Here is a 27,771-nt window from a genome sequence, read left to right on the forward strand (position 1 = left end):
TCTGGGCATATGTACTGTATCATTGTTCTGGATTTTGTTTAGCATCTATGAAAATGTTAGATGAATCACAGTGTTGTGTAATGTATCGTTTTAAGTGTATCTCGATGTCTGTGATGCCCTGTGTTGATAAGGCAAATAATATATGTGCACATGTCTGTGTCTGTGATTGCATGTTTTTGTGTTGGTGTGCATGCTTAAAGTGTAAGAGTCCACTTTCCTCAGCTCCGTGGGGATTTTTTAATGGGTGGCTGCATTAACACAGCCGGGTTCTAATAGCCTCCTTTAGGTTTTTTTTCCCCTCAGAGTGCCAGCAACTCATGAAATAGATAATTTAACAGCAAGAAGCCTCTCCATCACATGCAGAGTTGGAGATAAAAACCAACTCAAGCTAGAGAGGCAGTAAGCTATCAGTCTAGGGGATTGGGCATCAGTTTATCCATATCCTCCAAAGATGGATAAAATAGAATATAAAATTTATAGTTAGCGGTTGTTTGAACATGTCTGACGTTCAGTATATGCTGGGTAGGGTTGACATCACCAAGACTGTTTAGCTCCAGCAGAACCAGCTAAGTGTTAAGATCATATTGCACTCCATAGTCACATGATGTCATAAATATGAGTAAAACAAAAACATATAGCCCATTACACAAGGACAGGTATACCTACATAGCTTGCAAAATACTGTATCCTAATGTCAACACTGCAGTTTGAGAACAGCTGGCTGTGGGCTGTCATGCTGCTGCTGCTGCTGCTGAGATGGACAACAGTGGCTTTCTCCCATTCAATCCCATAAGCTCCCTCTGTAAGCTCCCTGGTTCCCTCGGGTGGCTGGACTGGAGTTAAAGCAGTAAGACCCAGGCAGTTAAAGTTTACAGTGTCGTAAAGAGGTCTCACGCGGGCCAGCTCTCTAAAGATAACGCTAAATACACAGTGATTACAGTGTATGGTCAGCGGGTTGGAACTTGGGATGGCAGATGGACAAAAAGATGATTTGCAGATTCTAACTGTAATACGTGTAGGAGCATCATTTTTCGAGACCGTGACAATGTGTGTTTAAAGCTAGATGTATCTAATGCATTACTAACTTAGCAACATTGAACAAATGCCGACTAAGCTGTATTGTACAACCGTGCATGTTATTGTTATATAACGTTTTTTTCCCAAATTATCATTATGTCATTCGATTGTGATGACGCCTGTGACTAACACTGCAGACATGTAAAAGAAGCTTTACACAGAACCACATGAGGCTTCTGTGGCTTCACGTCCCCTGGTTTCCACTTTGCAGCTCCCCAGTGAGGCCTTGTGTGTGAGTGCATGAGAGAGAGAAAGAGAAAGAGGGAGAGAGTGATTGTGTTTAGAGTCAGTGAGCACATAGGGCCATTTTTAACCACAGTCACAAGACGCCAGTATAGGGTTAGAGCAGAGATGAGCTCCTGCTCTCAGAATAGTCCCTCGGAGGCCATGAGGCCCCCGCCACTGACCCTGGCCTGCATTCCAGTTGGCAGACACACAGTTGTTGGGTCAGACATGGTTCCTGGGCTGGCGAGGGACAAGATGACATGGGGGTGGGGGGGGTGATGCAATGTGGCCCATTTTACCGCTGACAACTGCACTCCATTTGGCAAGCCCCTATAAGGGGAAAAAGAAAAGATGTTGTACAGTAGTATTTGATTTCTCAGTTTCTCGTCTCTATCTCAGTTTCCTAACGTCTTTCACAGTCTAAGTTAACTTTCTGCCTCAGTCCAGTAGCGTCATGGCTCCCTAAATCACACATCCCTGGCTTTTCCATGCAGCAACCCCCTACCTTCCTACACCCCGCCTCCTGAAGCTTGACCATAAAAATATCCCCCTATTGCTTGCATGATGCATGCCTGGAATAGCTTCCATTGGGAATATAAAGAACTAAATACAGCAGGACAATTTCGAGTGGAGGACAGAGGGGTCGGGGGAAGGTGAAGGGGTACAGTGACAGTACAGAAAGGGTATTTCAGCCAAACTTACACAGCCGACTGAATTGTATTATGTCAAAGAGTAGTACTGGTGTGCAGAAAAGTTGGTGGTGCCCTTGGCATTGAACGGATGATCTGAATCAGATCAAAAGAGTCTAACAGATGAGGTGGGTTGGGTCAAAGTGTGTCGACAGGATAAATCTTAGTGCTACGACTTCACTGATTAAGTTTACTCACAGCCAGTAATCAGTAGAGAATCAGCGCAACTGAGTGTTTTCAGATATTACATAATGTCAAATGTCGGATCTTATTCATCAACACTGTTTCATATTCATGCAGTTACAGTCACACCTGCAAGCAGTCCAGTACAACCACAGAACTCTTCCGTCAGCCAGATGGAAGTCAAAGCCTCGCTCAGGGGTGTTGTGGCAGTGGTTGTTGCTTTCTCCACCCACAGTTTTCCAGCCAGTCTGGCAATTCCAACCATCGACACTTCAGTCACAAGCCTGCTTCTCTGACCTCTGAGCTACCGCCGCCCCTGAGCACAAGTGTTACAGACACTCAGTTTGGAGACTAGCTGTGTATATGGAGATTGAGCACTGATCCATGTCTCCCTAGTGGGAATGCGTATATGGACTGGTATGGAAGAGTTGCGTGGACTCTGTCTTTTATTTTCAACACCCTACTCCCAGGTGGTGACAGCCCAGTGCTAAGTGCGGTAATAGCCAATTGATTTTGTTCTCTTTTTTTGTTGGTGGCTAGACATAAATCAAAGTGTCTGTCAGGACCTCGATGTAGTTGGGCGGGTGTGTGTGTATGTGTGTGTGTGTAATGGGGGTAGTAAGGGTTCTGTTTGGACTGGGAGAGTGTCAACAATTAATCCAGCCTCTGATCTGCAGGCCACCGCTTTCCTGACCCTCAGTCACAATCCAATTGGGACAGCAGCTTCACGAATGGGCTAAAATCAACACAGAGAATACTCCTGCTCGTTCCACTTGATTTTCACAGCATTATCTTATGTTATCGCTGTGTGGTTTAAAATCTCAATACACAGGAACATCTTTATATTTAATTTCAGAAGCCTTTAGTGAACATTTAGTTAATGTTTTTAGTTTTTAATGGAGTACATTCTAATGGACTTTTTATAGCATATTTTGCTTCTCGGAAAATGGGCTTTAATTATATAAAATCTTGCATTTATTTCACAGAAAATATTTTCTAAGGAGCTCCAAATCCCCAGCCCCCCCCCCCCTCAAGAATCCAAGACACAGGGAGAGAGGTGGAATCATAGAGAACACAGATGTGAGCAACACTGGAACCATGTTAATCCTTTTAATTCAATTATGGTAAATAGGGACAGAGCTTCCTTCTAAACAAAACACAGTATGCAGGAGTTCAGCAGGCAGTGGTGGGGGAGCCTCTGATGTAGGCAGGCTACCCAGTGGGAGGCCTGGTGGTCTCCTGGGATACCTCCCAGCTCCCGAGCCCCCTACTGGGGCTCTCCCCCCAAAGGCTTTCCCTGGCCCAACACTAGCCTGCGGAATAGGGTGGCAGGGCTGGACAATATGCCTGAGACAAAGGGCTTTGAACCACACACACAGTGTGCCTATGTGGCCAGCTGTGGTCATTCCTACACAGACCTAGTGGGGAGGTGGAGGAAGAGGGAGAGGAAAGGGTTGGATGCCGTGTAATATGTCAGGATTGAGTATTAAATAGGGATCTGCCAAAGTGCGTTGGGGCCTAGGTAGCTCATTCCTCCTGAAATGGTTCTGTGCAGCAATAACCTGGTAACCCAGGCCAGACTGACACCAGCACCTCCTCCACTATGAAAGAGAGTGTCTGTTCCCTGGGATGAACACGGGACAGCGAGGGGGAGCAGAGGGGGCTGAGAAAGGGAGTATGTTTTTGAAACAGTTAGACAATCTGTTTGGATTAGGCCCACTGCCGAAGAGACATGGAAATGATGGGCAGCCAGGACGAGGGGAGGATAGGAAGAGGAGTGGGGGGGCAGGAGGAGAGGAGAGCAGAGGAGAGGAGAGGAGTGGAGAGAGGGAGGGAGGCAGACAGATGGAGAGGAAAGGTGGTGGTGGAGGGGTTGAGTAGAGGCAAGGGGGGGAAGTGAGGAGAAGAGAGGGGTCGGAGACTGGAATCTCAGGATCTAAGGCTCTTTTGGCTTGATGGTTCCCAGATGTTGTAGGCCCCCCTTGCCCCTCCTTCCCCTCAGTGTTGCTCTGCTGTGGTGAATACACAGGAGCCCAGTTAGCCATGCGGGACAGATGGGTCAGTGGCTGTGTGGAGATGGGCCTCCTGCGGACCAGGGGAAATGGGAGGCGAGAGGCATCCTCTCCTCCCAACAGTCACAGGCCAGAGGGGGCAGACCTGGCTATGTTTTCTTATCCTCTCTCCACTGCGGGCAATCTCAAATGATGAGGGATGTGTGTGTGACTGTGTGCAGATGTGTGTTTTGTGTGTACACAGGTATGCACATGCTCACACTTGCATGTTCTTGTGCAAAGTGCTGCAACACCTTGTGGTGAGTGAATAATAGTAATAACCATGTAGAAATGTGCATTATTGCATGTCGTAATCTGTAGTGTGTATTTCTGACCAACACTGCAGTGTCTGCGTTGCAGACTGCATAATGCAGGTGCCTGGTCACACTAAAGCCAGTGCTGAAATTCTGGCGCTGCTAGATTTACAGCCTCTGGCTGCAGCCGGCCATGTTTCAGGATGACGGCGTGTTCTCGTCCACCTATCTGCTAAAACGCTTACACTCTTCAGCTCTGCTCCACACTGCCTCTACTGCCTCAGTCCTCCTCAGCAGCAGAAAGTGTTGTGGCCGTATATTAGCAAGTTGTTGACTGGCCACTGAGGCACACATTTGTCAACATATTAGAAGGTGTCAACACTTGAACAACAGCCCATCAGCCCACCCACATTAGTTCACTGCCACTTGCTTCTATCCACCTTTATTACAGCAAGAATTACAGGAAGCATATCATTACCACCATTAGCGTGACTGGTAATGGTAGTTACTTTTTGTGGTTTGTAGTTAACTGTTAGTGAATTTGGTTTCAATTAGCTCGTTTATGGTCATTTAAAAAACATTAACTCGTCACATTTTACTATTCACAATCTAAGAGTTAGTACATTTGAGAGGAAACATTTGATGGTGCAGTAAAAGTCATGCGCCACATGGATGCATCTACAGTAACAGCAGTTTTTTGCGTACATCTGCTCAGCTCAGAGGTGTACTGTGTAGTGAGCTGCATTCATCCAAGTGTTCTTATCCCAACTTTGTGAGTCAAAGCTGGGTGGCTCAGCGACTGTAAGCCCTCTAGTTAGAGAGGGCTTGAGAAGACTGTTGTATCACTTAATTGTGAATTGATGTTCAAGTGTTCACACATATGCTTGTTTCTAGACTGAGGAGTTCCTGTATCCTTCTGGGCGCTCTTAAACCCAGAGCCACACTAAGGGAATATTTCACAGAAGCCCTCACTTAATTTGTGGTCATGGTTGCCAGATATGGAGAGAGACATTCTATCTCCCTCGAGAGGAGTGGATATCCTCCTCTGGATGTGGTGGGGGAGGGTATTTTTGGAGCATCTCATGGCTGTTACAGGAGACCTGGGAATGGGACTATGCTTGTATGTGTGGAGGGGAAGATTTGGGGGAGCCGCTATGATCAGGATTCCACAGCTGGCCCATGTCACTCCTTGACCCTTTCCCCCACGTATCCCCCACAAAATAAAAAGTCTAGACTGCGCTCTGCGTCTCACCACTTCACAGAGATGGACAAAAAAGCATATGGAGAGATAGACAAGATAAACGAAGCCGTAACTTTCTCTTTCCCTTAAGGACTCAGTTCAAGAGACTGCTCTTCATGGCAAGACACGGTGTCTATTAAGCCCATTAATAAATAAAGAAAGGCAATAGCGCCACCAAAGAAATAGATATCACACTATTACTTATTTAACCGCTCTTCTGAATTATTTATTGTTTATTCCAAATGATCTTTTTTTTTTTCGCGTGTACACTTGCAGCTTGGGTATCCCATGTGAGCGCTACTAGTGGCAGATGATTTGGACAGCCAAGTTCAACTTGGATGAGAGTTTGTGAGGGGGAATGCACGGCTGCTGGTGCAAAACTACTGCAGGGGGTTGGGGAAAAGATCCTTGATGATCGTGTTACTGACATCAAAGAATAAGTACACCAAAGTCAACAGCCAGGCAGTATTAAACACCCACTGAAAGACAGACACAGACACATACTCTCTCTCTTCCTCTCTCTCTCACACTCATTTACTCTCTATGTCTTCCTCGCTCTGTTCCTGAAACACTCAGGGTCCGTGGAGAGAGATAAATTATGGGCCTAGTGGCTTTTTGAAGTCTGCTCGGCATCAACACCAATAAACGCCAACCATGGCCCGCCTCCTCGCTCCTAAATTAAGTACTTATTACCCCCGGTGTGACTTTGCGGCCGTGTGGACCATAGCAACACTGCGCCTGGGCAGGGCTGAAGGCCTGGGGTCGGCAATGAAGAGAGGCAGTGGGAACAAGTGCAGCATATGTCCTCTAATGAAATAAAGACCTCGGGTATATCCAAGCTGAATGATTTACGCTGATGCATAGTGACCTCTGAGAATTCACAAGTCAAAGCTTGTGCATGACTTCTTTACTACCTGGCACACATGTCCTAATGGATACTAATCATTCAGCCCTTTCGGAGTGTTTGTTTGTCGAGAGTTTATAATTTCCATACTTCTTAGCTGTGGCACACACTTAAAATTAATCATCATCACGAAAATATTCCCATCACACTGATGATTGAAACCACACAAAAGGCCTTCAGTTAGTTGGATAGTGTAAGACAATGCTTCTATTTGAGGTCTGGGTCAGTTATGCAAGATCGGTTTCTGCGGAACTATAAACCAATAACAGGAGCTGGCACTATTATCAAATTAAATGCCACAGTACCAAGTACCAAAAAAAAAAATTCGGCAGCTTAAAACAAAAGGATGGAGGAGTGCCAAAGCACACTGGAGAGAGGAGAGTGAAGTCGAGGGAGAGCAGTCAGCTTATTCTCTCGGAGCACCCTTTAAAGTAGTGCCAAGGCCCTTTCTGGTGCCATTGCACTGCATATGCCTCGAGGGAAAGATGAGGTGCCGAGCACACACCTCCTCTCCTCTCGTTGCCTGACACACGCCTGTCTGGCCGCTGCAGCAGGGAGATTGTATAATCCAAGTGCGTAAAACAGTCTTTTACGGCATTGTAAAGATTTACTATTGGAGTAAATAACAGTGGGAGAACAGGGCTTTTAAATGGAACCCAATCAATATGTCAGAGGAGGCTGCAGTAGAGGACAGGGCTGCGTCTGACGCCACACACAGGTGGATGAGGCTGATCAGTGAGCGGTGCACCTTAGGAATACCAGGATGAACTCTCAACATCTTACCTCAGCAGAAAAGTGCCAAACAAAACCTCGAGCTGATCAATAATTCTGTGTTTCAGATGGTAAACTGCTGCACAAGCTAATACACAAGATCAGGCGGTGAAAGTTAAACAAGACACTGAGGGTCATGAACTTGTCATAGAGGATAAGATCTCCAACTTGTGTGGCATAATATGTAACATTGTCAAAGATGAGTAATGTCCATACACACATGCATGCACACTAACACATGCTGGTATAAATTCAACACTTAGCTCCCTCACATGTACGCGCACATGCACTGGTGTACAGAGAGATGCAGACATGCAATAAATTTTCAAGCCCTGTGAAAGCAGAGTTGGCTCACAACGCACACGCACACACACACACACACACACACACACACACACACACACACACACACAGCCCCTATAGACACTCACACATTCACACAGAGACACCCCGGCCTCATGAGCAATAAATCGCACAGCCCATCTAACAAGTTCATTTCCGGAGGCCAGAGAGGATGGGTCCTCTGACTTTGGAGTCAGCAGCCTTGTGAGGATCAATGGCAAGAGACGGGGAGCGAGGGGCAAGGAATCGAGCTGAGATACAAAAATCAATCAGCAATTTAATCGCTTTGGGAGGGGAAGAGAGAAAAAAAAGAGGGCAGGGGAGAATTCCAGTGCTTTTTTACTTAAAAAAGCAACACTTTGATTTAACCCTTTGACATATAGTATACATCTCTCAGTTTTATTGAAGCTTTCCTCTATGACAGGAGAGGCTCCAGTGGGAGTAGATCTATTTTCAGACTCAAGATCACACAACTACTGTTTCTCTCTGCAGTCTTAGATGAGATGTGGTTAATGTGTCAGGAATAGAGCAAGGCATAAATGAGAGATTCCATTGTAGAGCTTTAGCTTTTAACTATGTGCATGCTTTTGTCAAAGCTTGCACACAGTCATTATGTGCAATCTGAGAGCGTCAGCAACTTCACTGAAAGATGCAGATAAATAAGTTCCTCTAGCTGGAGCTGTGAGGTCAGGGGTGAGCTGTTTGGGAGGATTTTTAGGGCATTTTACTGATGATGGTGAAAGTGCTTGATGAGGGAAAATTTCTGTGAAGGAAGTGGTTGATTTGGGGCTGGGTGTTGAGGAGGAACTCCTTTAGGTCAATGTCCGAGGCTTGGAATTGACAATATTGAACGAGCAAGCTTTAGACTAATAAAATGAGTGACAGCCTCTGGCTGCAGAATCGAAGATATGGATCCTCTGAGGAGAAAAAAAGCAAGCTGGAAAAAGGAAAACATAGAACCACTCCTCAAATCAGCTAGGCTAGAGGAAGAGACTTAATAGAAAGGGAGTTAATTGAAAAATGTTGTTGGCTGTCTTTGAATGCCTGGGTGTTTTAGTGTCCATAGTTTGCAATTTTGCCCCTGTTGTGTCCATACATTTAATTCATTTAGTGAATATTATAATTAATATACATTACATAGTATGTTGTGTAATTGTCTTAAATGTGCAAGTTTGGGTTCTTTGTCTATGATGTTAAAGGCTGTCTTTGTGTGTTTAAGTCAGTGGTTGTTTGCCCAAGTGGCTGCTGGTGTATGTACAAGTGTGTATTCATGTGTACACATGTGTGCCCATGCACATATATATTTGTGTGTGTGGTGTGTGTGTGCTAGATTGGTGGGGCGTAACAGGCTGATTCCTCCAGAACTCAGGCATTGCTGAAACTTAGCAACAGGAGCCAGGGGCCTCCCTCCCCAGAGAGGCTGGCTGCCGAGACACATTCATTACCAGCCCAGAATCTTGGGCTGGATTAAAAATTCATGCTGTTTACAACAACAAAAGGCCCCCCGTTAAAGAATATGAGCCCTTCTGAACAATGGCTCCACCAAACCGTGAGCAGATCGCTGACATCTCAAAGGAGACCAGCGGTTGTGTACGAGTGTGTGTTTGAATTTGTGTGCCGCTAACAGCTAGTGTTGTGCTTTCTCAGTGTATGCACACACCCTCATAGGCAATGGTGATATAAATAATGATACTGTTTACTGCAGCGGGGAGTGAAAACAGCTTAAGGGCACTTGAATAAGGACACGATTCCCTCAAAGTCTTGTGCCTTGTCAGGCTGTTTACACCCATAATAAAGGAGCATGTATTCTCAGTGTGCTGCACATGTGTCTGGAGGTGCCAGTGTGCTTTCTTTGGAATGAGTTGGATTTTGTGCCGAGTGTGTGACCCTGCCTCAGCTCGGCTCATTGACAAACGCCCGTGTGCTGTGCTGTCGGCTGATTTGTTGGCAAAAGGGCTGCGCTTATGAGCTCTATTCAGTGTTAATTAGCACACTCCACAGCGATCATTATATCAGGTTCCTGTGGTGACGTCTGATTGCATTGTCCCTGTGGGGGTGGGGTGGGGGGGGGGACTTTACCGATGGGGGAGCACCACACACATACAGTACACACACAAATTTCTCTCACAAGGCCACACATGCAACCGCATAAGTCAGGAGGCACAGAAATCCCGCACACGGATACAAAGACATACTGTACCATGAGTGCACTTAAAATACAATGTCAAGATTCACCGATGTGAAATACACACGGATATAAAAGGGAAAAGCGCAGAGGTACATAGCTAGGCGCTCACATGAACAGCAGCCCCCCCCCCCATTCCATTTGCCACACCAAACAGGTGCAAGGTCAAACCACTATGCCAATAATAGATGCTCCTCATCATTCTCAGAAATAGTTCTCTCAGAGCCACTAAATGTTTCAGTAAGGTTGTGTGCTGTTTGTAATACTGTGACGTGGGTGAGGTGAGAGGCCATGTGTGCACAGGTCAGGGAGATCTCCTCTGTGTGTGCCCAGCCCTGACCTTTGACTTGTCTTCTCCATCAGAGACCAGAAAGCAGCAGAGGGCCTGACAGCACATTGTTGCACTGCCTTGGCCTGCTGGGCTGCTGTTTTCTGTTATTTATGCTTGAATGGAAGCTGTGTTAGAAAATATGTTAACATGCTTAAATACTGGAATAGCGGCACATATTCAGGACATTCTCTTTTGACAATGGACAAAAACCGGTGGCCTTCAAATGCTGCCATTTGAAAAGTCACTACAACTCTCTGTTGGACTGGAGTTCATAGAATTGATAAGATGGTGTTATTTCATCAGAACACTGTCCTAACAACCCAAGGCTATCCCTGAGGGGACACTGGCTCATGAGCCTGGTGACATTGCATGATGAGGAGGATCGGGGATGAACGTCACCCCCCAACCCACCGACAGTCGCATCATGTGCAGGGCACCTGTTTTTTTTCTGTGGGCTGCTCTCCAGGGGGTCTGGTTCAGGTTTCAGCATGATTTTCCAGAGTTCAAAAACTGCCATCTCCCAGCCTTGGCATCCCACTGTAACAGTGACTGACTGACAGGACGCTACCTTTGACTGTCATGTGCTCTACAGCACTGAGCCTTTCTCATCATGGGGCTGTCATCAGGCTAGCACATCTACTGGAATAGCGGTTCGCTTGGTTTGAATGTGTATGTGTGTGTGTGTGTGTGTGTGTGTGTTTGTGTGGAGCACAGAAGCATTCATTATGTTTGTTTGTTTTTTTGTTGTTGTTTTTTTTATTCAAATGTGCAGGTGGTATAACCAGCATGAATTTATTTCTTGAAGTTCAGCTGCAGCATGCTACACTATACATTTATCAATTTAATTTTTTTAAGTTTGTACTCCAACATCCCAAAACTCAAAAAGTTTAAAGCAGCAGTGTGTAGGATTAAGTGACATCTAGGAGTAAAGATTCCAGATTGCAGCTAGCTTTAATTTCTTCCATGTACCAAGTGTGAACTCCTGGCTAGAATTCCTTCAGGATGTTCTTACTGGGAGACGAATTATCTGCAGAGGCCTCTTCCTCTCCAAAACAAATGGAACAGGCGATTTAAACCGGTAAAAACACTGAATAAAGTAGTTTCACATTGAAAAATAAAATCAGTGTTTCTCCAATGCTGCTCTATGCAGAGAGGCTGTTAACTACAATGGCTGACACGAAAACGCAAATGACCTTAACTTCCAGGCTACTGTAGAATGCAGAGATGCAACATGGTGGACTCTTTTGACAAGGACCCGCTCCCTAAGTAAATATAAACAGCTCATTCTAAGGTAACAAAAAGAGAAGCAATTCTTATATTCAGGTGGTTATACACACAAAAAAAATATATTTATCATATTGGGTAACACTTTATATTAAGGTACTATAATAAACGTTAATTAATGCTTAATAAGCACCGATTAACAGTTAATGAACACTTATAAGACAGAATAAGATGTTTATTACATTAATAAGACTATATAAGTTAATTATAGCATTATTAACACAGTTGTTATTGTATATAGGAGCATTATAAGCACTTAATAGAAACTTGATAACAGTTTATAAAGCTATTCTAAATATTAATTAATGAGATGTCTATCATTAATTATGATTTATAAGGGTTAATTATAGAACAATAACCACATTTATTACTGGTTTATAAGACACTATAAAACCCTATCAGATTAAATTAATAAGGCATTATTAATAGTTAATAATGATCCTTTGCAGCAGCCAGATCTAAAGTGGGAACAGTGTCGAATAAAGGTTAATAAATTATTAATATGCTGTCAGGGCTTGAAACTAACGGTGTCCCGGCGTCCTGGGGACTATAAAAATTGCTACTGGGACACAAAGATGATGTGTCTGGGACAATTCCGGGACAGCAAAAAAAAAAAAAAAGTCAAAGCAATATCGAAATTAGTGTTATTTACAATGTCATTACTTATGGGTATCTGAACTTCGCTTTTGTTGCTTGAATAATTTCAATAAAAACTTATGAACAGCAAAAATACAGTGGCTTTTGCTGCACCTGATCTGGCTCCACACACGCGAGCATACACACATAAAATGTGACTGTGTGTTCTAAATTTTGATGTAATGATGGTAACATTACAGTTAATCAGGATAGGTGTAACAGTTACACGGTTCATTCAGTCAGTAATAATTAGGCGAGCAACTTTAGCTACAGAGATGAAGGTCATACTTGAACTAGCAGCCAGTCATGTTTCTAAATTTCCTACAGGTAAGGTGAGTATAATGAACACCCAGATTACAATAGTATGTTTTAGCAGAACCTTAGTGTGTAACTGTGACACTCAGAGACATTGACTTTGACCGCGTCCAGAGAGTGTGTGTGTGTGTGTGTGTGTGTGTGTGTGTGTGTGTGTGTGTGTGTGTGTGTGTGTGTGTGTCACGGCTCGTGGAGGGTGCCGCTAGAAATAGCTTCGGTAGCTAAGTGCGTTGCTAATGACGTTCTGTGTGAGTTAAAGTGAGTTACATGTGTGTGAGGATGCATATGGTTGAGATACAAGAGTGACAGTAAATGTGTGAAGCAGGATGAGCAGAGTGAATGTGTTAGGAGCATCGATACTGAGCAGGCTAATGGATATAGGCTGCGTCATGTTCATGCTAACTCCTGCTGATTTGCTAACGCCATAGCCTGACTTCATTCCTCTCCGTCAGGAAAATGATCCTGTTAAACCCAAATGTCCCCCAATTAGGGGACTTTGAGAGCGGCTTTTCAAGCACAGTGTGTATAACTTCAGTGAGTGCATAATAAAGAGTTTATGAAGGTCAACAAGACACTGTTCCCACTTTAGATCCAGTAGCTGCAAAGATGCATTATGAGCTGTTAATAAGTGCATATTAATTGTTTATTAACCTTTATACGACACTGCTCCCACTTTAGATCTGGTAGCTGCGAAGGATCATTATTTACCATTAATAAGTGCATAATTAAGCATTTATTAACTGTAATATGGCATTTATATTAACTTCTTATAGTCTCATTAATGTTAATAAACACCTTATTAATTTCATCTTATAGGGTCTTATAGTGTCTTATGAACCAGTGATAAATGTGGTTATTATTCTATAATTAGCCCTTATAAATTATAATTAATGTAAATAGACATCTTATTAATATTTTGTATATGTTTATAAATTGTCACCAAAGTTTCTATTAAGTGCTTATAATGCTCCTATAAGTAATAATAACTCAACTCTAAGGCAGTTATGCTGTAATAAACGCTTAGTCTAGTCTTATTAATGTTAATAAGCATCTTATACTGTCTTATAAGTGCTCATTAACTGTTAATTTGTGCTTAATAAGCATTAATTAGCGCTTATTACAGTACGTGAATATAAATCGTCACCTTATATTGTATTCCATTTTTGCTAATATATCCCCCTAAATCTTACACACTGGACCTTTGGACCTAATTTATATATTCAATGTCAATACAAGAATTAAGGCACAAAAGAATGTTGCTAAAACAGTGATTCCTCAGTAGTGTGGTAAAGTTAAATTATGGAGCTATTTGGTGACCTCAGATTGGCTTTGAGATGAAACAAGAACAAAATCAAAGTATTAATTAAATTTTAAAATAAAATTGACTGAATTGTATGTCACATCAGAACCATTAAGATAACCTAAATTATTTTTGTATTATATAAACAATTATTCATATTTCCATTCCATATTTTATTTATCATACAATTATGTTTCCACAGTAATGATAAACGTTATGTAACAAATCAGATTTCTGCGATCAATAATCAGGTTTACTTTGGGATGCAGTACCTCGTGAAGGTGCACTGCAACCCTGAAAAAGGCCATTGTCTTAAATTACCTCATCTGAACATGTGAATTCATGTTGCTTACAAGGAATGAGCCTCTGTTAGACATGGGCCTCGGGCAAAAGCAAAGAATTCATTCAAGTCCTTGAAATTCACAACATTCAGGAAGACTTAATTGAAGCCCTGGGTTGGTGTTACAGTAAATGAAAGAAAATAGTGTGATGTAGCACAAATTAATTTTATAAAGTTATGTGTGTTTGTGTTAATCCAATTTATGGCTGAGGAGCGGCCCAGAGAAAACCTTTAGTTAAGCTTTTCTGAAGTCACTCTTGGCCACTTGATGCAGTGTGCTCTGGGTTGGGACCCATCGTGCGGATATGGTTCCCCTCTCATCAGATGTAAAACTAAAGGTTCCCCTGGTGGCAGCTACAGCACCCTGACTGCTCATCCTCATTCAGTCTTCAAGAGGCACAGGAGAGGCCACTTGATAGCAGTGACTGAATAAAACCAGAGGAATACGATCCTGATGCTAAGCAGGTAAATGCAAAAGAATGAGCTGGCCTCTTTGTCACCGAGGAAAGAGCAAGTGGCTTTTGTGTTTGTGAATGAAGCCGAGATCATTCGATGAATACTCTCCTCGCCTGCCTCTCTGTGGGATTGAAATGCCAACTCTCTCTCCATTCCACCCCTCGTTGCTCTCAGCCCTTTTTGCCATCGCTCCCTAAATGCAAGGCCCTAACTTACACAACTTGAAAGAGAGACAGAGAGAGACAACACACAATTTTACACTTGCGTGCACACAAACAAATAAGGCAATATTGATTGGAGCCACGGCTGCATTCACACTGATGCTCCTCTCAATAGATCAGTCATGCTCTTGCAGCTTGCCCTGCTGCAGCCCTGCAGTTTAACACCGCTAGCCTGCTCCAAAGGACACATTCAATCCACCTGACACCTAAATAGCTCCTTTAACCACACATACATTGCACACTGTGCTCCTTAGAGCATGAACAAGTTCTGTAAGTCTAAATGTGATTGTTTACCTAAATGATAGCAATTCCGGTTCTAATATTACAATAACAAAATTCTATTGATCTCTGTAGGGACATTGCTTCTTCACTTGCTGGGTTACAGCACAGGCTCAGAACAGAAACATACTGTGGTCTTAGCAGTAAATACTGATGACAGGTTACCAAAGTAAAAGATAGAAGACACTTAATTAAACTGGCAGTTTGAGAAGAATGTTCTTTTGTGTATGTCCATGTAACTTTAGACACGTTGTCACATCTTCTGATCACTTCACTGTTTATTTACAAGTGGTGTTATTCAGTTTTTCGGAAATGTGTTTGTGTTGTCACATTAGGGGCACACGAAATAAACTCCCCTTCAGAGCTCAAGCCTCGCTAGTCACACTTCCTTGTGATCCAAAACACACATTTTCAGTCTCAAAGTGTGGGAGTGGGAGTTTGCAACAGTCCTGATTCACACTGCCACCAGCCCACAGATTGGCTGACGCCTCTGAGGGAGTGCGAGCTGAATCATAACGTGACTCTTTCTGTTGCGAAAAGGGCCAGGAGCATCCTTCCTCTGCCTGGTCCTGAGGATGGAGTTGGTTGACTTGGAGAATGTCAACCAGAAATGGCGTTTGACACACACACACACACACACACACACACACACACACACACACACACACACCACTTGTTTCATGCTTTTACAAATCTGGAGATACGTTTGCACGCTTCAGAGAGGGACAGATGCATGCGTGTAAACATGTGCATGATACAAGCAGGAATAAGTGATATGCAATTTCTGTTTGACCTTTTGCAGATCAAATCCCCCATAGTGCTGTTGTTGTCTATGCATCTCGAGATAAAGTCACCAGTTTCTTCCGCATAGAGAGCCATATGATGTATCTAACATTTAATCCTTATAACACTTTCTCTCATTTGTTCCTAAATTGTCTAAACATCCCCCCACGTCTCAGGCCCAGCCTTTCCCTCCCACCTGTGCAGTTCTCATAGAAGTTGTCTGCAGCTGCGTCTGTTGCGTGCGTGGCTCGTCTGCGGAATAATGAGTCATTGAGAAGGCTAGCGCCCCGTTTGCCGCAGTTTTACACACACACACACACACACACACACACAACTTAAAATTCAGTGTAGCCTGGTGGAGTTTTTTTGCATGTGTAAACCTACACGCATGCTCACATGTATACATATATATATTAGCACGTGCTAGGAAATACAAACGTTATTTAGAATTCTAAAATTAGGTCATGCACTCACACATTTTGGGAATAAACACAGAAAACATTCTTTAACTTTAAAGACTGTACAATATATAAAACTTAGTCAAATAGCCTACAATGACTGAGTGTGGTGAAGCCGGTGCAAATGGCCTTAAGCTACAGCTCCTCTGATAGCCTATAAGCTTATGCTGACTCCACAACATCATACAAAATGAATGCCCCCCCCCCCCCAAAAAAAAAGTGTCTTAGTAGTGAGTGATTTTCAGAATAATTGCTCCATTAAGGACATTTTAGGGCTTAATGGGAATTATGTTTTGGTGTGTTTGCTTGATTGACGGGTGTCGCAGCCCCGTCACAGTCAGCTGTGGTGGCTGCCACTTATTCCCCCCCATCTCTGCTCCACCAAGGCTTCCTCCTCTCCAACCAAGTTTGGATTTGTGGCTTTTGCGTGGCTCCGCCAAGATGACAGGGGCAAGCAGCACAGCCAAACCTTGAGAACATCCCGTCAGGAACCTTTGAGTGATGGAATAGATGATACATGCACAGTCTGTGATCTGCGCCCACAGTTATGCCAAAGCAGCCACCAGTAATTGTTTAAGACAGTAGCGATGCTATCTGGTCTGCAGGATTTAGATTCCTTTAAAGCAGGAAGTGAGCCTAATGATTTAATATTCTGAGGTTATGCAGTAAATCACATCAATCACCACTTGGGTCTCTCTTCTTCATCAACTGACAAAATGATGTAGGGTGGAGAATAATGATGTAATTGGATGACCACAAACTACTGTATGTAAGACCAGAGGAGATCGGGTGTTGCTGTGTATATATTAAAAGCCTTACAGTACAGCAGAGCCAGGGAAAAATGTTTTGACAAAGAATCAAGTTTTTTTTCTGTTGTCAGACATGGATTCAAACATCTGCAATGTAGGGCTGCACGGTATATGCGATAGACTGTAGAAATGATATAAATTTGGCCCACGGTAGAGATTTGCGCTCTACCGTTCTATCGTCGATGACGTCATCGCACCTGCCTCCGTGTGAAAATGGCTGCGAGCACAGAGACAGCGGAGCAAGAGGAGCTGGTTCACGTCCGTGATTTAGCGTAGCACGTGCAACATGTGTTGCTGGAGAACTTGAGTCAGTTAATGTTTTATGAACAGCCCCGGACTTCTCAGACTTTTTTAGCGACTTACCGCTCAGAGGGAACTCATTCAGTGTCTCCTCTGGCAGCAGCACCGCGTCTCTCCCTCTCCTCTCTCGCCGTGCGCACACGGGAGTTGGTTTTCGGCAAGAGAGTTTGTCATAAACCTTTGTCATAAACACAAAAACCTATGTGACGCTAGGGGCTCCACAAAAAACTCCATATGTGAATGTGTGATAGTTGTGGTATCATAACAGCCTGTCACAGGTTACAGCGTGATGATTAGAGGAGAAATGGCAGAGCATACAGGTCCAGGTGGAAAAAACACAACTCAGTCATTTAGGATTTTGCTAAAAGAAGGAAATTACCTTTTGATATAGATCCCAGGGGACATTTTGCACCATAGAGTACTGGGTTTTAATTTTGAGTTTTGAGATCTGCATTCTGCACAATAAATGCTCTAAAAATACATTATATCTTTGCTTTTGTTGTTGTTGTTGGGTTTTTTTTTATCAATTTAGCTTTGCTAAGGGACTACAAAACCCATTCAGAAACACTTCTATTATAACTTTTACACTTAAATTTATACCGCGATATATACCGTTACCGTGAAGGGATTCGATTTATACCGTGATATGAATTTTAGGTCATACTGCCCAGCCCTACTGCAACGTTCAACAAAACATTTATTTTCCTCAAAATAAGCCACTCCTCTCTCTTCTTCCTGCACCACACACAAACACACACACACACACACACGCCCACACCCAACAACACAACTGTGCTGCATGACACCTGCACTGTAACACTAAGGTGTTTACAGGAAACGCCATCCCGGTTGCTCTTGTGTTTTCCTGTTCAGGCCCCGCGGGGATAGAGGCCACCTCACTATCGAGCAGCCCTGTATGTGTCTGCTCATGTAGGACATGCCCCGTACATGCACGCACAGCCAGCATCTCATGCCTGAGTGGGTCTGCTGGCGGGCCCTGGGCTGGGGAGGGCCGCGTCGAGTGCAGCCTGTATGAGCAAGAAAGAGTTAAAGTGCCACATTCCTGAGTTTAGAGGCTGTAACTAATATCAGCGTTTATTAGTGGAGGAGTTTGAGGCTGAGTGCAGCGTAGGTGTTCAAATCTGGAGGAGTTGGTGTCTGCCTCCCTCTCTGACAAAAGCACACACACACATGCATGCAAGTATTCTGATACACGAATCTGCACTGACACACATGCAGACACGCTTTTGCATGCTTAAAAAAAATGCATAGATACAATAACAGACACACCTGCGTGGCTCTTTTGTTACTGCTCACCTGTGCTTCTCACTCAGTTTCTATCCCAAGGGTTGGTGGTTACATGTCATTACTTTCATGCATAATCAGTGGTTTTGGCGACACGTAACAGAGACCTGTCAGTATCATATTTGATTTGGGTTTTGTAGGGGGTTATTTATGACTGCATATTTGATTAGATCTTTTTTCTGGTATATTCTGTTTCTATAGAGTAAATATGGAGCTCAATTTTATTTAAAAAATAATCTGAATATATCAGTGTTTTTCAAATATTAAAATCCAAGTGGAAACCCATTTCTCCTGATCCACTCCTTTTAAATAAAACTAAAATTCTGAAATTAAAAACTGAAATTGATGAGCCATATGGAAACATCACAAAAACAAGTCAAGTGATACAGTGAGCTAAGAGGGAATCTAAATCAACGTCTAAAAATAATAGTGAAAGCATATGTTCACGTGACAATCCCTTCTGCTTGCAGTCTTTTTTCTAAAGGCAAAGCAAAATACATTAGAATGAAAACAAATTGATATGTAAGCAAATTTCCCAAAATGTTGGAATATTCCTTTAATGATCAATATCTAATTTTGGGATGATGCGTTTATGTATTAAAATGGGCCTGGAACACAATACATCCCCACATCTGTACTGCCCATTCAGATTGGTGTCATGATGTCAGCCAGTTACCTGCCAGCCCAGTCATCAGAATAAAATGTTTGTTATGTTGACATTTTACTTTTCTGAAAACCACTGATATGTTACATTTCTATGTTTCATACCTTTGACATAGGAGGGCATGATGGTGGATGGCGTGACACAAGGAGAGACGGCTGCCAAAGAGCAGACAGCAGACAACTCTTCGAGACCAAAAAAGGTGAGTGTTTTTTTAACAAGAGTTCGGGACATGTCAAGCCATATTTCTAGTGACAAAAGTGGGTGTATTTTAACACAAATTCGGGATGTGTCCAACAGTATTTGTAGCGACAATAGTTGTTGTTTTTACTGCAACTCTGGACATGTCCAGCCATGTTTGTCGCAACCAAACCAGGTAATCTAATCCAATTTTTCCTAACCACAACCAAGTGTTTTTTTTCACCTTATCCTAACCACATGTTAACCACAGTGCTGTCATAACATAAAATTGAAATTAGGGAAACATGAAATTCAGGCATACCCACTACATATGAAATGTACAAATGATTGATATCCAGGGTCTGCGGAAACATACAATGCCAACATTTATTCTGGTGATTGGTTGTAACTCCACATGTTTTTCTGTGCGACTCTGAGGCTTCTCCATAAATATCTCGCTCTTGCTTGTGGTGTCTGAAATTGCTATTTGCATAGCTCTTAACATAGTATTGCTGTAGTGTGAGCCGTGCCTTGAATGGCAGAAGGGAAGAGGAGCAGGGTTAACAAGTGCATGGCAACAGCCCACAGTGCAAAAGCCTGTCACTCACCGAAAGGGAACCCCAGATTGTTCAGTAGCCTACAAAGTGTCAAGATAATGTGGAATGTGACTTTCAGGTTTAAGGAGCTCTGACGGCCAAGAGTTTAGCATCTTTCCTCTCTTTACCCTGCCTGGTACATTCCTCCCTGGTGTGGTGGAGGTGGGGAGTTGTTGCACACACACACTGGGTTGTATCTGGATTTCATCACCACTGAACAATCCAGCTCCCAGTTAACTCACACGGAGAGAGGTAAGTGAGGCAAGAGCTCTTTAAAGTGAGAGCTGTCGCAATCACTGTTTAAATACTGATCTTGAAAGGGAATGACAAGGGTTGTGGTACATCAAAACCACCAGGACCTTTTAAAATGAAAGCTATAGTAACTGGTTTATCTCTCAGTCATTACTCAGCTGTTCTGTGGTTGATGATGGTGATTTGTACGTACATACATACAGTATTTAAGGAGACTAAATTTGGCTACAGATCACGTAGTGGTAGCTACACGGATCACTACATCTGCTCACTGGTTAGCAGGTCTTGACCAGGTGTAATTGTGTTTTGTGCAAACCCAAACCTTTTCTCTGGGATAAACTACACCTTTGATTTACCTTTTCTTTCTATTGTACTGATTGGTAATTAAATACAGATACAGTGAATGCTAATTGGAATGGGAAAACACTGCCAAAAGCTATTGTTGCTGTCCAACAGCGCAGCAGCCAGCTTTGAAGTGACTAAAATTTGCACCCAACAAACAGGTTTTCAGTTGTCTGATTCTGGGGCTATTTCAATGGAAAAACAATGGGATAATAACTGAAAGACAAAAATATTGACAAATATCCCCTGCAATGTATGATTGTGGAGCCCCAGTCGTTTATTGCCTCAGCCCCCTTCCCACATCCCCACCTCAATCCCCCACATTACAGCCATTTACCTAATTGGATAAAACGACTCCTGGATGTAAGCCAAAGGGGTTTTATAGTCCGTGTTTGCGATTCGGATGTTTGATTATAAGCTCTCTTTGATAATTACTCCCAGTTTGCTACCAGCCAGCCGGGCCCACTCTCTTTATCGCTTCCTCGCCGTGCTGTGAGCAGCAGTTGTGTGTGCCCAAAATCAGCCACCGGGCTGTAAAAGGTACCACAGCATGCCTTCTGGGCCCAACATCATAGGCGTGTTTCGTGCCCAGTTTACCGAGGCTAATTATCCCTAATTCGAGGTAATGGCGTGATCAAGTGTGTGCTATTATCACAGATCCCCACTCACCCGCCTCTTTCAAACTGCAAGTCCTTCAAAGGTTAGCATTCCCCTAGCTTTGTTGTGTTTCTGCTGATTGGTCTCCTGTTTCCACTTCCTCCACACTAACACATTCCATCCTTTATCCCCATCTGTTCCCTTCAGCGTGGACCGCTCTACACTCGCATGCATCTGAAACACAGTTAATGCATCAAGGATTCATGATTGTAAGTGAGAGAGATAGCTAGCCTCACCTGCACCGGCCCTGAGGGGGTCCTTGAAGCTGATGTGGTTATCAGTGCGCTGAGAGGGAAGGAGACATAATCCATTCTGTGGCACATGGGGGTCTTTCATCGACCTTCCCTGCTCTGAAAGAGTCTTTCCTGCAGGTCTTACCCTGGGCTGTGATATGGCCAGTCCTTACCATCCCTCCAGTCCTGCTGATATGGCCCAGCTCTATTAGCTCTTGTCTGCATGCTTGAGCTCATGTCAGTTATGGAGCCCCTCTACCCACGGGGCATTAGTTGGCAACTCTGGAAGGTAAAGACCCCGAGGACATACTGAAAAGTTGGAAAATATAACTTAGTACACTTTCTTAGTATAGTGCTGGGAAGCTCACTAGCAGTCCTTACTGCATTTTACATTGTTGAACTTTTTCTGCACTTTTGTTTCACACATAGACTGAAAGGTTATCATTTTGTTGTTGAGGCTATGAATGTTTTTTTTATTTATTTACTCATGTTTTCAGATTGAATCAGTGGATTTGTGTACAATTTTGCTTATTTTTTGAATCAGAGAAAATAACGCATGTTAGAGTTGTTTGACGCAAAGGAAGGATCGACCCCAGATTTTAATTACACCTGCATCGTTTTTTCTTATCCCTTTTTAAAATCTCATCCAAGATGAATTCAGATTCAATGCTTTTTCTGTACTTCACTCTCTGTCACACTTGCATGCATGTGTGCATATACACGCACGTAAATGCACGCACGCATGCAGCACCGGTGATTACCATTGTTCTAATCCTTTTATTTTATTTCCCTCCCCATCGTTGCCTGCTCTTTGGCAGCCTGCATGCAAATGTGGTGGGTAATGAGCAGAAAAAGGCATTGAGAAAGAGGGGGGTAGGAGAGAGAGAGAGAAAGGGAGAGACAGAGAGAGACAATTTCTATGCCTCTGAACAATCAAAAGAGCAGCACACCCCCATTCTTTGTACTTTTCTTTGGCTTGTGAGCGTGTGTGTGTGTGTGTGTGTGTGTGGTGTGTTGGTGGGTGGGAAAGGGGGGGGGGGGGGCTGTTGCTGTCATGTGTCTGACAGATATTGAAGATAATTGTCCGCTTTCTTCGTCTTGCCTGTGTAATTCCACCGCTGCTGCAGCTTGAACAACACTCACCTGGGCAGAAGAGGAGGGTAAGGCGGATGCGAGAGGGAGTTGCAGAGAGTGGGGGTTGGTATGTTTGGTAAGAGGAAGAAGAGGAGTACACTCTAGTTTCTGCGGTTAGTGAAATCTATTTTATAGTCAGAGTGGATTCATTTGGGTTTTGTCCTGTTGAAGGTGTTCTGCTGCACAGAGTGCTTGCATGATGGTAGAGGAGAGAGTCTGTTCTAACGTATAAGGTGTCCTTAGGAAGTTTGCCCGGTCTATGGGTCCCTCAGTGAGCGAAAAAAATCCCCATGGTGCCACAGGAGGAAAAGCACATGGCAAAGTCATGGAGACCCAAGTTGCAGAACAGGTGTCTCACTGGGTGGAATACATTTGAATGACAAAAACCCAGGAGAGGATTATTCAGCCATCTCCAACTCTGGATGGAGGGCATCTACTATTAATGAGATGGAGGGATTCAGATTTCCAAACCAGCTCCTGGCTACGCATGGGAGCTCTGCACTGTTAAAATGTTGACTCTGGGGGACAAAAGGATTCAGGTGGGTTCGTGTCCTGGAAGTTCCTCAGCGTTAGTTACGATGAACTGTTCACACTGAACACTCTCCAGGCACTGGAACAATTTACCTTTTTATGCGTAACACCTACTATGAAGAGTGGCTATAATAATCTGTCTTTAACAAAAGGCTATAAATAACATAGTTTGTGAGTCTTGTTTTGACAGTGTCAGTGATGTGCATGGCAGATTGAATTGGGGAAAGTACACAGAAATGATTTACAAATGCATATTACTATTTTTTAATTGACAAGATTAAACAAATGGCACATGCATGCACATTCATGCACACATTGCAACACAAAGACAGAAAGGACACTCAAGCAAGTTCAAGTCAAACGTGTGGATTTAGTAAAAATAGTATGGCCCAATGATTGCCTCTACTCTGTAATGTATTTAACATACTTTGCCTTGATTAAAGATACATATCACCATCTTAGTCATCTTGATTAAGTAAACCTATCTGCTGCAACAGCCGATTGAAACAAGCTGAGAATTACTGTTGGTACCAAATGGAGGAGGAAAAAATGAAAGAAACAGAACTTGAACTCGGCCCCTGCATCTGTTGTTTTTTTTCCTAAGTTCTAGGAAAGCTGGGGAATGGGAAGGAGTCCGACTGTAGCCTCGCTTCTCCTCCTCCTCTCAGCCCAGACTTCTTCAGTGCTTCCACTGACCCCTCCTCTTTTAGGCAATGCTGAAAACACTGGAATATGCAGCCAAATCAAACAATGGTGGGTCCCATTGCTAAGCAGTGTCTAGAAGGACTGGGCTGGCCTCCAAGCCTGTGGTCACTGGAAACACTGGTGAATGCTGGGATAATACTAGGCTTTAACAGAAGCAGCCCCCCCTCCACCCACATGTACACACTGACACACTGCGCGTGCACACAGACACACACATGGACACTACAGCACAGGCCTGGCTGCTCATCATTGATTCCCGTTTTGCTGAGCTCTGATACAACATCAGCTATAGAGGCTCATTTGTTGTTCATACTTAGACACGCTGAGCTGTTTCTGAGTCGTCAGTGATGAGGATACACAGCTTCAGCCTATATTCTCAGCCCAGAGGTGGGGTCACCTGTCCACAGTGAGGCCACACTGTGACTGTGGCACTGTATGAGGTAGCTCTGGTGTCTGTCCAGGACTCCATTCAATCAATGGGCTGCAAGTTCATCCTCTAATTACTGCAGTGGGTGCCCTCGCCTTCTCTCGGCAACTTATCAATAACACACTTCCCTTTCTTCCCCGGGAGCCATAAATCTTTGGTGCTGCGCCTCCTTCAGTCTCCAAGTAAACGGCCTAGAGGAAGCCTGGACACATGTGTTAACAATCGTTGACAGGTCTGCCCCCCCCTCTCACTGGTACAGGCCGTTGGAGAAGGGAACATGTTTACGTCTTCTTGTTGCTCCACTGACTTAACAGCATTGCTGTTTGTCTCCATACTTCTCGATTCTCTCTGCACCTTTACCTCTCTGTTTTTCCACCGTGTGCTGTCTCTCTGTCTACCTCTTTCTGTCTCCCCCTCTGCGTCTCTCTGTGTCGTTGTCTCTGTTTCTGTCTCTATATGGTCCTTTCTCTTCTTTTTCCCTGTGTCTCTCTTTCTCTGCCAGAGGGGGCCAGGATTATGTCTAGAGTAGGGGAGATAACCTGTAGGCCATGGATGAAGGGATTTGGAAGATGGAAAAGTTTTTTTTTTAGTTAAGGTGGGAGGGAGGGCAGAGCGATGCTGAATGCAGCATGAAGCTGTTGGATTTATCACCGTATGGAAGGTGGGGTATCAGGGAGAGAATGACGCATGGTTGAAAAGAGGAAAACCCACCCAGAGCACATGCTCGTCATTCAAATACAGACTTGATACACACAAAATAAGCATCTTATGATATTCATTATAGCCTCAACAACAAAAGGAATTACAGGCTCCTAATCTTAGTGCATGGGTAATTCTCGAGGGTCCTCAGAGCTGCAAGGAAACTGAAAAGTTAACAGTGACAACCTGTATTCTATAGATAGAGCAAACTAAGGAGAGAAAGGGGAGTAATAGTTAATGTGAAGGATTAGAGAACTGGCTGAAAAAGCAACAAGGCTTCCTCTCGTCTCTTTTATCTCAAAGGTGCAGATACAGAGGGTTGACATAGGGAAAAAAGGGCTCTGTCATGACACTACTGTGCATATGTATGCATGAACATTTGTGCACACATGCCAGCATGTACGCACACCTCTACACTCTGCTTTTTGGGGACATTTTTTTTTCCATTGTCCTTTCTTGTTTTTTTCTCCCGTATAGATCCAGACAGTGCCGAACAATGAGCTTGTGCAGGTTGAGCAATTCCAACATCCAGGTGACGCTCCCCAGACACATCCCAGCGTGCTGTCCTACAGCTGAGAGCTCCTATGGCTTTGAACCCAAACAGGGTGTGGCAATCCCATTACCTGCTTGTCCTCTGCTGTCTGCTCACTGTAGCACGGTGGAAGAACAGGGCTTTCAATGGACAGGTGGTGCTGTAGGCAAGTTGACGTGCAGAGGTACCATATACTTTGCTGTCGTACCATTGAAATTACAACAGCTTGGTTTGATTTCACAGTACAGGTAGAGGGTGCAGATAATGGAGGTCATACACTGGACTCAGCATGCGCCACTGATGCACTTCTCCCAAAACTTTTTTGCAGAGCTCAAGAATTTACAATCTCGGAACCCAGTGGTTATCAGTCTGACGACGGTAATCCTCTGGGGGTAACAGCCAATATTTCAGGGGTTCTGGTGTAGCCAGTGGATACCTGGGCCAAGACTTCACCTTCTGTACACCTGCCATTTCGGCTAATCTCTATTAACAGATATATACATATGAATTAGGGATTGGAATTGATAGGATTTTATTGATATCAATGCCATTATCGATTCTGCTTATCGATCCGATTCTTTATCGATTCCCTTATCGATTCCTCCTGTGAATTAATGATATCACCTCCTGTTGTTTGTAACCCAAGACATCTGCTTTCATAACGTTTTATTATGAACCTTAAAGCCATGGTCTAGTTTAGAAAGACCATGAGAAAGATTTGAAAAAAAGTTAGCCCAGCATATTATAAGAACAAATGGCGTGCAAATCAACTCAACTGCCCTCATCTTACCATCCTTGGTGTTCCCATGAAATCCGACAACAGGAGCGGGGATGCGCCGAGGCTCCACAGTGGGCTAGCAGCTCCAGTGAGGCTAACAACAACAGCGTCCTGCCACCGTGTACCTGGAGCGGGGATGCACGAGGCTCCACAGCAGGCTAGCAGCTCCAAGGAGGCTAACAACAACAGCGTCCTGCCGCCGTGTACCTGGAGCGGGGATGCGCGAGGCTCCACAGTGGGCTAGCAGCTTCAGTGAGGCTATTAACAGTGTGAAGTGAAGCCACGGCTTTGACCGCTTCTGTCTCTCCGCCATTACGTCGTCTTTGTTGTTGAACATGCTGCTGACTGACGAGCATAGATTTGGCGTAATGAAAAGAATCGATAAGGGAATCGTTAAGCATAAAGGCTAATGATGTCGATGAATTGAATCAGTTGGAACCGGTTCTTAACAGGAACCGGTTCTCAATTCCCATCCCTAATATAAATGCAGAAAAAAAAGTGAATATAAGGCTAAATCGACGCCAGATGATAGCCGATGGATTCTGAGGTTGCATTTTGGCCAAGTCATTCTGCCTCTTTGTATGGACCATTTACCTACCGCTCAAACGTAATTTCTCAACACTAGAAACTACAAACGGAAACCAGAACTCTTCCAATACAAACATGTTGTGCTGTTGCCTGCATATCAGCCTACTGTACATATGAAGATATCTGTTTATAGAGATTTAAGAATTTGTGATTGAGGTGAAAACAATTGTGAATGGACACATCCATTTGAATCCTGCCAAAATGATTGAAAAGCTCTGAAATGGCTGTTAGAATTCTCATAGAGAGTTAATTCAGTAAATATACACAACATGTACTGTGCATGATGTCTACAGTTGGAACAAGAGATGGCCTTACAGTTAGCGTTAGTTTGCCAGAGTAGAATTCTTTAATGTATAGTGTACAGTATAATCTTTCATGGAAGGGAAATACGATTCTTTTTTATCATTTACAGTAACAAAACCAAGATTCTCCCTTTGAATCCAGAAAAAAGCTTATGTCCAGAGTACTCTCTAATATTTTCCAGTTTCTTACCCAATAAAAATATACAATTTTTTCCCGTGTAAGATGATACTCTTCTACTGAGCTTGGTTGTTTTGTAGATTGCGTCCTACTGTTGTAGCAACCCTGGTGTGTCTATTTTGGAGAAAAAGAAAAAAAAAAGCTTAAACAAACATGCGTAGCTGCTTGTATGAGTGTGCGTAGTGTCTCTATGTATGTGTGTGCTAGGATACAGAACATATGTGTTTGCATGCTCCAG

The 27,771-nt window shown here is 43.6% G+C and overlaps 1 long non-coding RNA gene across 1 annotated transcript in view; it reads left to right on the forward strand.

The window, feature by feature from the left end:
• Window positions 1-27,771, forward strand: part of LOC125890381 (uncharacterized) — a 190,862-nt gene that overhangs the window by 20,903 nt on the left and 142,188 nt on the right. Inside the window, exon 2 of the long non-coding RNA XR_007449546.1 lies at window positions 19,518-19,601. This is a non-coding gene — a long non-coding RNA (uncharacterized LOC125890381). The remainder of the gene's footprint in view (window positions 1-19,517; window positions 19,602-27,771) is intronic.

This window comes from Epinephelus fuscoguttatus, linkage group LG6 (assembly GCF_011397635.1).
Source record: "Epinephelus fuscoguttatus linkage group LG6, E.fuscoguttatus.final_Chr_v1".
In the NCBI taxonomy this organism is placed as follows: domain Eukaryota; kingdom Metazoa; phylum Chordata; class Actinopteri; order Perciformes; family Serranidae; genus Epinephelus; species Epinephelus fuscoguttatus.